This window comes from Gracilinanus agilis, chromosome 5 (genome assembly GCF_016433145.1).
Source record: "Gracilinanus agilis isolate LMUSP501 chromosome 5, AgileGrace, whole genome shotgun sequence".
In the NCBI taxonomy this organism is placed as follows: Eukaryota; Metazoa; Chordata; class Mammalia; order Didelphimorphia; family Didelphidae; genus Gracilinanus; species Gracilinanus agilis.
In genome coordinates, this window is record NC_058134.1 from 277213774 (window position 1) to 277225973 (window position 12200).

The following is a 12200-nucleotide window of genomic DNA, read 5'->3' on the forward strand; positions in this document are numbered from 1 at the left end:
GATTTTGTATGTGAGTCAGGATAAAGACTGTAGGCTCAATTTTCAATTAATTTTATTCATATACCCATGAAACTTTAGAGGAAATCTAAATGAAAAATATTCTATGTGTACAAAGTAATACCTATGAAATACCAATAAAAATGTGTTTTAAAATCATTAGGAAGAAATCAAGCTCTGTGTAGCAATGGTGACAGCACACACACACACACACACACACACACACACACACACACAGTCACATACACATACATACACCCCAATTCCCAAAATGATTTTGTTATTTCAAATGATAAAATATGTATTTTCAGAAGGAATGGAAAAAAATAAAGTGCAATAGATTTCTCTTTTGAGCCTTAACCATTTTAAGAGAAAAAGTGGTATGCATTTCAGCAATACTCTTAGAGAGGAAAAAAATCCCCAATGAATACCAAGAGCAGCAACAAAAAAAGAGACATCTCTCAGACTTAATGATATATATTTTTTGCTGTCTTCTCTCCCTCCTAAAATGTGAAATAATATTTAAACATCTTTTACCTGATGTCTGCTTTCACAAGAGAATATCATAATGTAGGGCACAGTGCCAAGAATTCCTTAGGGTTATCTTTCCAAAAAGACTTGACCTTATTAAAAAGGAACCTTGGTCTACAAGGTTGCTTAACCTAGAATCCATGAACTTTTTTTTTTAATTTAAAACCCTTAACTTCTGTGTATTGACTTATAGGTAGAAGAGTGGTAAGGGTAGGCAATGGGGGTCAAGTGACTTGCCCAGGGTCACACAGCTGGGAAGTGTCTGAGGCCGGATTTGAACCTAGGACCTCCCGTCTCTAGGCTTGGCTCTCAATCCACTGAGCTACCCAGCTGCCCCCTCCATGAACTTTTAAAAAATATTTTCATAACTCTTTTCAGTATGTTTGGGTTCCTTGTGTAATCCTTTCTTAAATTTATTTTATGCATGAAAATATATTATTCTGAGAAGGGGTTCAGAATCTTCATCAGAATGCCAAAAGAACCCATGGCATTGCCAAAATATTAACATCTCTTTCATTAACACTTCCTCTCAACCTTGCAAAGCTAATGGATAAGTTAAATCCCACCTCCTGAGTAGGAAGAGGAAATAAGGCTTGTGTGTGTTTAGATAGATATAAATATATTTTTCTTTCCCTTCTTGCAATTTAATTATATTTTATTGGACTTTATGTGCATTTATTCTACCTCATGCTCTAATTGTTTAAGTCCTGATGTTTTCCTGTCTTTTCCAGAGTAGTTTGCCTCCTGCCAGCTTCTGTATGTTTGTACCTAATGTATCTAATGTCATGGTTTGTTGTTGTTGTTGTTGTTGTTGTTGTTGTTGTTGTTGTTTGTTTGTTTGTTTGTTTGTTTTTGGTTTTGTTTTCCTTGTCTGAAAGTTAGGGCTATGTGAGACTCTCAGGCATATTACTTCTTTACAAAATATTAAGACTGGTCACTTTTCTGATTTTGTCATCCTAAAATATCAGCAAAGAAGATTCATTATCACTGTAATCTTTATTTACTGCTTTTTACAAGTTGTTTTTTGTGCTGGTTCTTTGTTCACGGTCTGACCATTGACAATAAATAAATTATACCTTAGCTAGTAAATTACCTCATTCTTCCCTGCTTTTCACAGAAACAAAAGAAAGTGATGAATCTCAAACCCAAAGAGGTTTATTCATAAATATCCATTTTATTTAAGACAGTTTGGTCTACTTGGTTGAAGATATATATTTCTTCATAAAACCATTGGAAAAGCATTTATTTGAAAGCAAACAAAAAATGAAGTTGGACTCTCCTTCAAATTTCCATCAAGTAACAAAAATTTCCTGAAAAGTTAATAGCTTGGGGAAAAGATGACAGACTTGTTTTAAGCTAGACATTTTAAGGAAGGCTCGGTCCTCAAAATTGAGCTTTAAAAAATCCAAATTGAGAGATCATTGATTTTTTTTTCTTTACTCTTCCAGCTTTTCTTACCTTCAAGAAACTTTCCTAGATTTTCTGGGGAAGGAACTGCTCTCATTTGTTCATATTTGAAGTGAAAAATAGAGAAAGTTCTGGTAGTCAGGGCAATATATCTTAAGTGACTCAGATAATAGTTTTAGTAAGTGCCTTTTTCTTTAGAGATTCAGGCCCAGACTAGCAGCCACTAAAAGCCTTTCCTCACTGACAATGTCTGGACTCACAAGGGAAATAAATTCTGTCAGTGTGAACCTATTCCTAAGTGGGATAAAATTTCCTGACTAGCATTCAGCTACTTAAAATTCAGTTGACTAGGGAAGATATTTTATGATTGCAAAGCATAAAGCATGTCAGGGAGGTGGCCCACAGTATTACTGCATTAACTAAATTCTACTTCTCCAGGGAGGAGGTGCTTATGGACCAGACATGTTCAAGGAGTTTAGATGTCACCTGTGTTATTTTCATGTGCCCTTAGAAAACAAATAGCTAATTGTCCAGCACAAAGATGAGTGAAATTAATTTGTTTATTACAAGGGGGAGTGACAATTTATAGCTATTAATTAGTTGCACTCTGCATACTTTTCCCCTAGAGGACTTAACTGAATTAAAATCAATGTATCCTTTACTGTGATTTTTTTTCAAATTCTCAGGTATTGATATTTTCTTTCTGCATAAGTTAAGATTGATATTTTGTTTACCTCAGTCAGAGAGGTTATTGAGAAAGTAAGAGAAGCTCCTGTGACAGATTTGTTGAAGCATCATATTGAACACAAAGGAAAATCCTCCCTACTAGCAAAGGACAAAGAGAATAAAGAGAATATAGAATTGTAGCGCTCTTTCTCTCTCTCTCTCTCTCTCTCTCTCTCTCTCTCTCTCTCTCTCTCTCTCTTTCTCTTCCCCCATGTGATTTTAATTATGTATCTTTTAATGGAAAATTATCAATAAAAATGAGAAATATGAGATGAAGATGATTCTTACAGGAATATGACTTTTTATCTACAAGAGATAGTCATTTATTTGTATGTCTTTACCACCACCTACTCTCTCCATTGTATGTAAGCTGGTGACATAACCAATTATCATCATTTTATATGTGGAAAGAGGCAAAGGCAGAGTGGTGCTTTCACTCAAGGTCAGTGGACACAGCTCAAAGTGATTCTGATCCATATGTTCCCTATTCTGATTTGGGCTTCAGTCAAGTTATTGAGGAAAATATTTAACTTTTCCAGTGTGAATCAACTTTGTGATTCACTTTATGGCCAGTCTTATAACTTCAGAACACAACAATTTCAGAAATGCTATTTTGGAGTAAAACTAATAGGTTTAGCATCCCAATATCCTTTCTCTGATTTTAATCATTACATAGATACCTTCAGTAACAAAAACTCTAGAAGATTACAATTAGGTTCCCATTTAAACAATTATTATTTTATCATTAAAAATTGGTCTAAACTTTTCAACTGTATATATGCATTTCCAAGGTATATACTGAAACATATATATATATATATATATATATATGTATATATATATATATATATATATATAGAGAGAGAGAGAGAGAGAGAGAGAAAGAGAGAGATGTATATATATATATATATATATATATATAAATTATGGGTATGCCTGCATAAATGTTTATCCATGTAAATATATATGGATATCTATAGATATACAGATTGATAGCTTTTCCACCCTAATTGGTAGTGTATTTAATAAGCTTGTGTAAGACAATGTATTTTTTCCCTAAAGTGACTTCTTCCAGTTTTTGACGTAAGCATTCTAATTCTTGTTCTTTGTGTAAGACAATGTATTTTTCCCTAAAGTGACTTCTTCCAGTTTTTGACATAAGCATTCTAATTCTTGTTCTTTGTGACATGGTTATATATCTATTATATGGCCTTTCAAAAGAATACAACCTATGCAAAATAGGCATCTTTCCATATGCCCTACCACTGTAACTTCACTCTTTTTCTAATTCTTGCTCTTTCTCTGGGATAGTAACTGTGACAGAGGGGAGCTATCCTTCCTACCACTACTAACTAAAATCATCCACTAACTGCCACTGATGGATAGTTAAATCCATAAGCCCCAGGAATGGAAATACCAGCCAAACAACTGGACCACTGATGAAAGCAACTCTTGTGAAATGATCTATTATCCACACCACTACTAAAAATCAGCTGGTGACCCAATGTCACCAATGGGTAAGTAAATCCAAGAGATCCAGGAGCACTGACTACTCCTAACCCATAAGATTACCCACACTGCTTATAAGCATTGCAAAGGGAAGCAATTCTTGTTAAAGTATGATGAGAAAATATATCATATATATCTCCATGTGTAGGACATATCTCTTGAGATGCCAAAGCTAGCAAGGGCCAAGGAAAAATCAATTATCACCACCAAAGGCCTTGACATTGGCAATTGGTTCTCCAGCAGAATCGTGTGTGATTTTCAGTGGGATCAATATAAAACTGGTATTACCAACAACTCTTTCACTGCAAACCAATGACCACAAGGGTTTTTCTTTTGACTTACATCTGGAATATACCTAATATGTTGCCTAAATATATTTGTGATTCACTTGATGGCAAGTTTTATAACTTAAGAACACTGCTAATTGAAGGGAATAAGAGCTCCTTGAAAGCAGGAATTGTCCTTGGAAACAATAAGTACTTAATTTTTATATATATTTTATTTTCCCCAATTACATATAAAAACAAATGTTAATATTAAAAAGTTCCCTAGTGCATTCTCTCCCTCAACAATCTGAAAAAAGATATTATAAGTGTAATCATGTAAAAATTTTTCCACATTAATCTTTTTGTGGAAGGAATCTCAAGCAAAAATAAAATAGGAAAGTGAAAAAAAAACAAACTTTGCTTTGGTTTGGATTCTGGCTCCATTAGCTCTTTCACTCAGAGTAGATGGCATTTTTATCATGAATACTTTGGGATTGTCTTGGATCCTTGTATTGTTGAAAATTGCTGAATTATTTACATTGTTTATCATGTGATATTGTTGCCATTGTGTATAATGTTCTCTGTTTGATTCTGCAGCAGTTGCAGTAAGTCATTCCAGGTTTCTCTGAGATCCTCCTGGTCATCATTTCTTATAACACAATTGTATTTCATTATAATCACATATTATAGCTTATTCGATCACTCCCCATTTTGGATATTGATCTGGTATTGTAGTTTTGATGGGTATCTCCTCACTTTCCACTTTTTTGCCAACACAAAAGAGTGGTTTTAAATATTTTTAACATGTAGGTTCTTTTACTTTTTGGGTTTTTTATCCCTTTAAATTACAAAACTGTCTGGGTGAAAATGGATGGAGAGCAGAAGCAAGGTGCTTAATCTCTCCTAACCCACCTACACATGACTCCTCAAAAGGACAAAAAATAACCAAATCCAGATGAATGAAGGGACCCCACAATAGGGTGCAGCATTGAAGATACATAGGATTTGGGCATTTCCATGCAATAAGGGGGTAAAATTGCTCTCACCAAAAACTGAGCTGATCAACCACACACACACACACACACACACACACACACACACTACCCACAGTGCCAAAGACTCTAGTGCACAAGAGTTAGAGCAAGATTGGGGCATTCATTAAGTTCTTGATAACTACCTGGGACCACCAGGACCTACTCCTAAGAACAGCAAGACCTAAGACTCCAAGAGGCTAAAGAACATGGACTTTTAACTCAGACCTTGAGCTAAGACCCTGGGAAGGGACCTTGGATAGGGACCCTGTGCAGAGGGGTGCACAACTATGGAAGTAGCACCCTGAGACTAAAGCAGAAGAATAGGCAAGGTGAACACCAGGAGGCCTGACCCTAAGAACAACTAGACTTGAGACCCCAGGAGCCTAAAGAACGCCAACCTTGGGATCGAGGATAAAACTGAGAGGGGCAGCACCACGCTGTGATTTGGGCAAAAACTGTTCCACAGCTTGATAGACATAGAGCCTGCCTGCCTCACCCAAACTTCTTACTGAGGAAGAAAAACAGCATAATAACAATGGCAAGCCATGCCCCAAGAATCATCTAAGAGAAAGGCCAAGAAGAAAGTTTTAATACTCCATAACTTTTACACAGAAAAAAATCCAGACAACAGAGCAGACAGCAGAGGAGAACACAAGCAATCCTTCCCAAAAAAATGAAAATTGGTCACGAGCTCATGAAGAGTTCAAATCTGAGATCATGAGAAAGATGGAAGAGATTTGGCAAGAAAAGTGGGAAATAGCTCAAAAGGAAATTAACAATTTAGAAGACAGAAACTCCCAATTGGAGAAAGATGCCCCCAATGCAAAAGAACTGATAAGGAAATTGGACACCAAAATTAAACAACTGGAAAATAGGATAGACCTAACCAAAAAGGAAAATCAAAAGATTATAACAAAAATACCACTCTCTAAAGACCAGAATTGAGCAAGTAGAAGCCAATGAACTTGCAAGAGAGCAAGGACTAATAAAGCAAAGTCAAAAGAATGACAAAATATAAGGAAACATGAAATATCTCACTTAAAGGATGACAGATCAAGTAAACAGGTCTAGAAGAGACAATTTGAGAATCATTGGCCTTCCTGAAAAATCAGAAATTAAAGAAATTTCTTCACCATAATACAAGAAATTATCGAAGAAAATTGCCCTGATGTTCTTCAACAAGAGGACAAAATAGAAATTGAAATGATCCATAGATCACCCTCTACTCTAAACCCTCAAAAGACAACCACCAGGAATATAATTTCCAAATTCAGGAGCTTCCAAGTTGGATCACCTACCCCATCAAAATTGACTACATACTGTAGAGGGGAAATTATGGGCATCAACAAGATATAAAAGTTTGTAAGTATTTGCACAGAAAAGACTAGGACTAAATGGAAAAGTTTGATATCCAAACACAAAACCAAGAGAAACATGAAGAGGTAAATAAGAAAGAGAAGGGAAAGAAAGAAAACTCTTATTTTAAAATTTGCTTCTTTAAGGGCTTCAATAAGATCAAATTATTTCTATTCCTATATGGAGAAATGTTACATGTAATTTTCAAAAACTGTATTCACTATTATAGTAATGAGAAGAATTATCCATAGAGCTTGGAGTACTAAATTGTCTAAGATGATATGGGGGAAAAACGGGGGTGGGGGAGTAGATGCCACCAAGAGAAACTTGAATGAATGAGAAAAATTTGATATTCCATACCACACAAAGAGGGCATGGGAACAGGAGATGATGAATACTATTATAAGAAGGAGAGGAAGAGAGCATTAATAGATAATATTTAAACCTTATTCTCAGTGGAATTAATCTGGAGAGGGAAGAGGAGCTATACCCATTGGGATATAGAATTCTATTTAACCCTACTGAGAAAATCAGAAGGGATAAACCAAGGGGAGCAGGGGAGTAGGGAAGTCAAAAAATGGAGGGGAGGAGAGGGGGAGGGAATTGATTAGGTCTTAAACAATGAAAAGAGGGGAATAATAAGGGAGGGGTTAGAAAGGGAAACAAACCAAGGGAGAGGACAAGGAGGACTGATTTAAAACAAACCACTGGTTTAAAGGGAAATAGGAGAAGAAGAAGGGGTATAACTAGAAGAGGATACCAAAATGTTGGGGAATACACAGCTGATCTTTATAACTCTGAATGTGATTGGGATGAACTTGCCCATAAAATGGAAGCAAATAGCAGAGTGGATTAGAAAACAAAATCCTACTATATGTTCTCTACAAGAAGCACACATGAGGCATGTTGACCTCACACCTAGCAGATTGGCTAAAATGAAAGAAGGGGAGAGTAATGAATGCTGGAGGGGATGTGGCAAAATTGGGACATTAATGCATTGCTGGTGGAGCTGTGAACTAATCCAGCCATTCTGGCTGGCAATTTGGAATCATGCTCAAAGGGCTATAAAAGAATGCCTGCCCTTTGATCCAGCCATACCATTGTTGGGTTTGTACCCCAAAGAGATCATAGATAAACAGACTTGTATGAAAATATTTATAGCCATGCTTTTTGTGGTGGCAAATAACTGGAAAATGAGAGTATGTCCTTCAATTGGGGAATGGCCGAACAAATTGTGGTATATGCAGGTGATGGAATATCATTGTGCTTAAAGGAATAATAAATGAGGAATTCCATGTGAACTGGAAAAAACTCCAGGAATTCATGCAGAGTGAAAGGAGCGGAACCAGAAGGACATTGTACACAGAGACCAATACACTGTTGTAAAATAGAATGTAATGAACTTCTGTACCAGCAGCAATGCAATGACCCAGGAAAATTCTGAGGGATTTATGGTAAAGAACGCTACCCACATTCAGAGGAAGAACTACAGGAGTGGAAACAGAAGAAAAACAACTGCTTGAACACATCGGCTGATGGGGATATTTTTGGGGAAGTAAACACTAAACAATAACTGTAGTCCAATTATCAATAATATGGAATTCGGTTTTAATCAATGATACTTGTAAAACACAGTGTGATTGTGTGTCTACTAAGGAGGTTTAGAGGGGTATGGGAGAGAAGGAAAGAACGTGAAACATATAACTATGGGAAAATATTCAAAATAAAATTTTTGAAATAAATATTTTTTTAAACGACATATGCCTAGTAAAAATAAATAAATAGCAAACCTATTTGTGGTATTGCTGGGCCAAAGGGCATGTACTCTTTCCTTACCCTTTGCCTAATTCTAATTTTTAAAACATGATTTTCTCTTTTTTTTTCTTAAAAATTTTATTTAATTAATTAAGAATATTTTTCCATGCTTACATAATTCATGTTTTTTCTCTCCCCTCCTTCCACCCTGCTCCCTTAGTGAACATACATTTCCACTGGGTTTCACATGTGTCTTTGATCAAGACCTATTTCCATATTATTAATATTTACATTAGAGTGATCACTTAGAGTCTACATCTAAAATCATATCCCCTTGGACTCATATGATCAAGCAATTCTTTTTTCTTCTGTGTTTCTACTCCCACAGTTCTTTTTCTGGATCTGGAGAGTGTTTTTTCTCATAGATCCCTCAGAATTTTCCTGGATCATTGCATTGCTGCTAGTAGAGAAGTCCATTACTTTCAATTGTGCCACAGTATATCAGTCTCTGTGTATAATGTTCTCCTGGTTCTGCTCTTTTTGCTCTGCATCAATTCCTGGAGGTCATTCCAGTTCACATGGAATTCCTCCAGTTCATTATTCCTTTTAGCACAATTGTATTCCATCACCAACAGATACCACAAGTTTTTCAGCCATTTCCTAATTGAAGGGCAGCCCTTCATTTTCCAGTCTTTTCCCACAGAGTGTGGCTATAAATATTTTCATATAAGTCGTTTTCCTCATTATCTCTTTGGAGTTTATACCCAGCAGTGGTATGGCAAGATCAAAAAGCAGATAGTCTTTTAATGCCCTTTGGGCATAGTTTCAAATTGTCATCCTGAATGGTTGGATCAATTCACAACTCCCCCAGCAATGCATTAATGTATCAATTTTGCCACATCCCCTCCAACATTTACCACTTTCCTTTACTGTCATGTTAGCCAATCTGCTAGGTGAGAAGTATTATGTCAGAGTTGGTTTGATTTGCATTTCTCTAATTATAAGAGATTTAGAACACTTTTCATGTGCCTATTGATACTTTTGATTTCTTTATCTGATACTTTGCTTTTTTGTACAATTGATTTATCTCCTTATAAATTCGAGTAATTAGACATTAAGACATGATTTTCTTAAGTGAGCTTTTGTACTTCATTTTCCATTTGGCCTGTTCTACTTTTTAAGAGTTCTTTTCCTCAGTGAATTTTTTTTACCTCTTTTCCCACATGGCCAATTCTGCCTTTTAAGAAGTTCTTTTCTTCTGTGGAAGTGACTCTTTTACCTTCTGGCCAATTCTTTTTTTTTTTTTTATGGAATTGTTTTCTCCCTTCTTTTGGTACTGTGACCTTGGAACTGTTACCAGGGTACATGCTCTCCTGTTACCACAAGTCCTGGGTTCTAATGCTCCTTCTCATCTTGCCCTGGTACCCTGACCCAGGACGGGTACCTGGATTTGCATATGAGCAATGGAACAGAGTTCTGTATCCAAAGCCAGTAAATCTGACTTCCAAAAAAAAGTTATTTCCTTCTGACAAGTTGTCTGATCCCTATTACCATCTGTGGCTGAGTGTTCTGGAAGTCTTTGCTGCTGATTCAGCCAACCTCAAGGTTTGTGCTGCCTAGCTGAGATAGAGCGTGCTGTGGCATCTTTTGTGCTGGCCTTGAAAGTGATTTGGTGTTGAAAAATTGTTTCACCCCTTATATTTTTTATTATTAAACATTTATTAATATTCATTTTTAACCTGTTTACATCCTTTTTGCCCCTACTTTCCCCTTCACCCTCCACTCTCCACCCACCCATGGACAACACACATTTCCACTGGTTGTAACATGTGTCCTTGTTCAGGGCTAATTTCCATATTGTTGTTAGTTGCATTGGTGTGGTCGTTTCGTGTCCACTTCCCCAATTATGTCTGCCTCAACCCATGCATTCAAGCAATTGTTTATCTTCTGTGTTTCCTCTCCTGCAGATCTTCCTCTGAATGTGAGTAGCATCTTTACCATAAATCCCTCAGAGCTGTCTTGTGTCATTGCATTGCTGCTGGTACAGAGGTCCATCACATTCGATTTTACCCCAGTATATCAGTCTCTGTGTACAATGTTCTCCTGGCTCTGCTCCTTTCACTCTGCATCAGTTCCTGGAGGTCTTTCCAGTTCACCTGGAACTCCTCCAGTTTATTATTCCTTTTAGCACAATAGTATTCCATCACCATCATATACCACAATTTGTTCAGCCATTCCCCAATTGAAGGACATACCCTCCCTTTCCAGTATTTTGCCACCACAAAAAGCGCAGCTATAAGTATTTTCTTACCAGTCTGTTTATCTATGATCTCTTTGGGGTACAAACCCAGCAATGGTATGGCTGGATCAAAGGGCAGGCATTCTTTTATGCCTTTTGAGCATAGTTCCAAATTGCCAGCCAGAATGGTTGGATCAGTTCACAACTCCACCAGCAATGCATTAATGTCCCAATTTTGCCACATCCCCACCAGCATTCATCACTCTCCCCTTCTTTCATTTTAGCCAATCTGCTAGGTGTGAGGTGATACCTCAGAGTTGTTTTAATTTGCATTTCTCTAATTATTAGAGATTTAGAGCACTTTCTCATGTGCTTATTGATACTTTTGATTTCTTTACCTGAAAATTGTCTGTTCATGTCTCTTGCCCATTTATCAATTGGGGAATGGCTTGATTTTTTATACAATTGATTTAACTCTTTCTATATTTGAGTTATTAGACCCCTGTCAGAGTTTTTTGTTATAGATGTTTTCCCAATTTGTTGTTTCCCTTCTGATTTTGACTACATTATTTTTGTTTGTACAAAAGCTTTTTAGCTTAATATAATCAAAACCATTTAGTTTACATTTTGTAATTTTCTCTAACTCTTGCTTGGTTTTAAAATCTTTTCTTTCCCAGAGATCTGACAGGTATACTATTTTGTGTTCACTTAACTTATTTATAGTTTCCCTCTTTATATTCAGGTCATTCACCCATTCTGAATTTATCTTGGTGTAGGGTGTGAGATGTTGATCTAAACTTAATCTCTCCCATATTGTTTTGCAAATTTCCCAGCAGTTTTTTGTCAAATAGTGGATTCATGTCCCAAAAGTTGGGCTCTTTGGGTTTATCATACACTGTCTTGCTGACATCATTAACCCCAAGTCTATTCCACTGATCCTCCCTTCTATCTCTTAGCCAGTACCATAATGTTTTGATGACTGCTGCTTTATAGTATAGTTTAATATCTGGTACTGCTAGGCCCCCTTCCTTCACATTTTTTTTCATTATTTCCCTTGATATTCTTGATCTTTTGTTATTCCAAATGAACTTTGTTATAGTTTTTCCTAATTCAGTAAAGAAGTTTTTTGGTAATTTGATAGGTATGGCACTAAATAGGTAAATTAATTTGGGTAGACTGTTCATTTTTATTATGTTAGCTCGTCCTACCCATGAACAATTAATGGTTTTCCAATTGTTGAGATCCAGTTTTATTTGTTTGAAAAGTGTTTTGTAGTTGTTTTCGTATAATTGCTGTGTTTGTTTTGGTAGATAGATTCCCAAGTATTTTATTTTGTCTACGGTAATTTTCTTTTAAATTTTAAACCCTTAACTTCTGTGT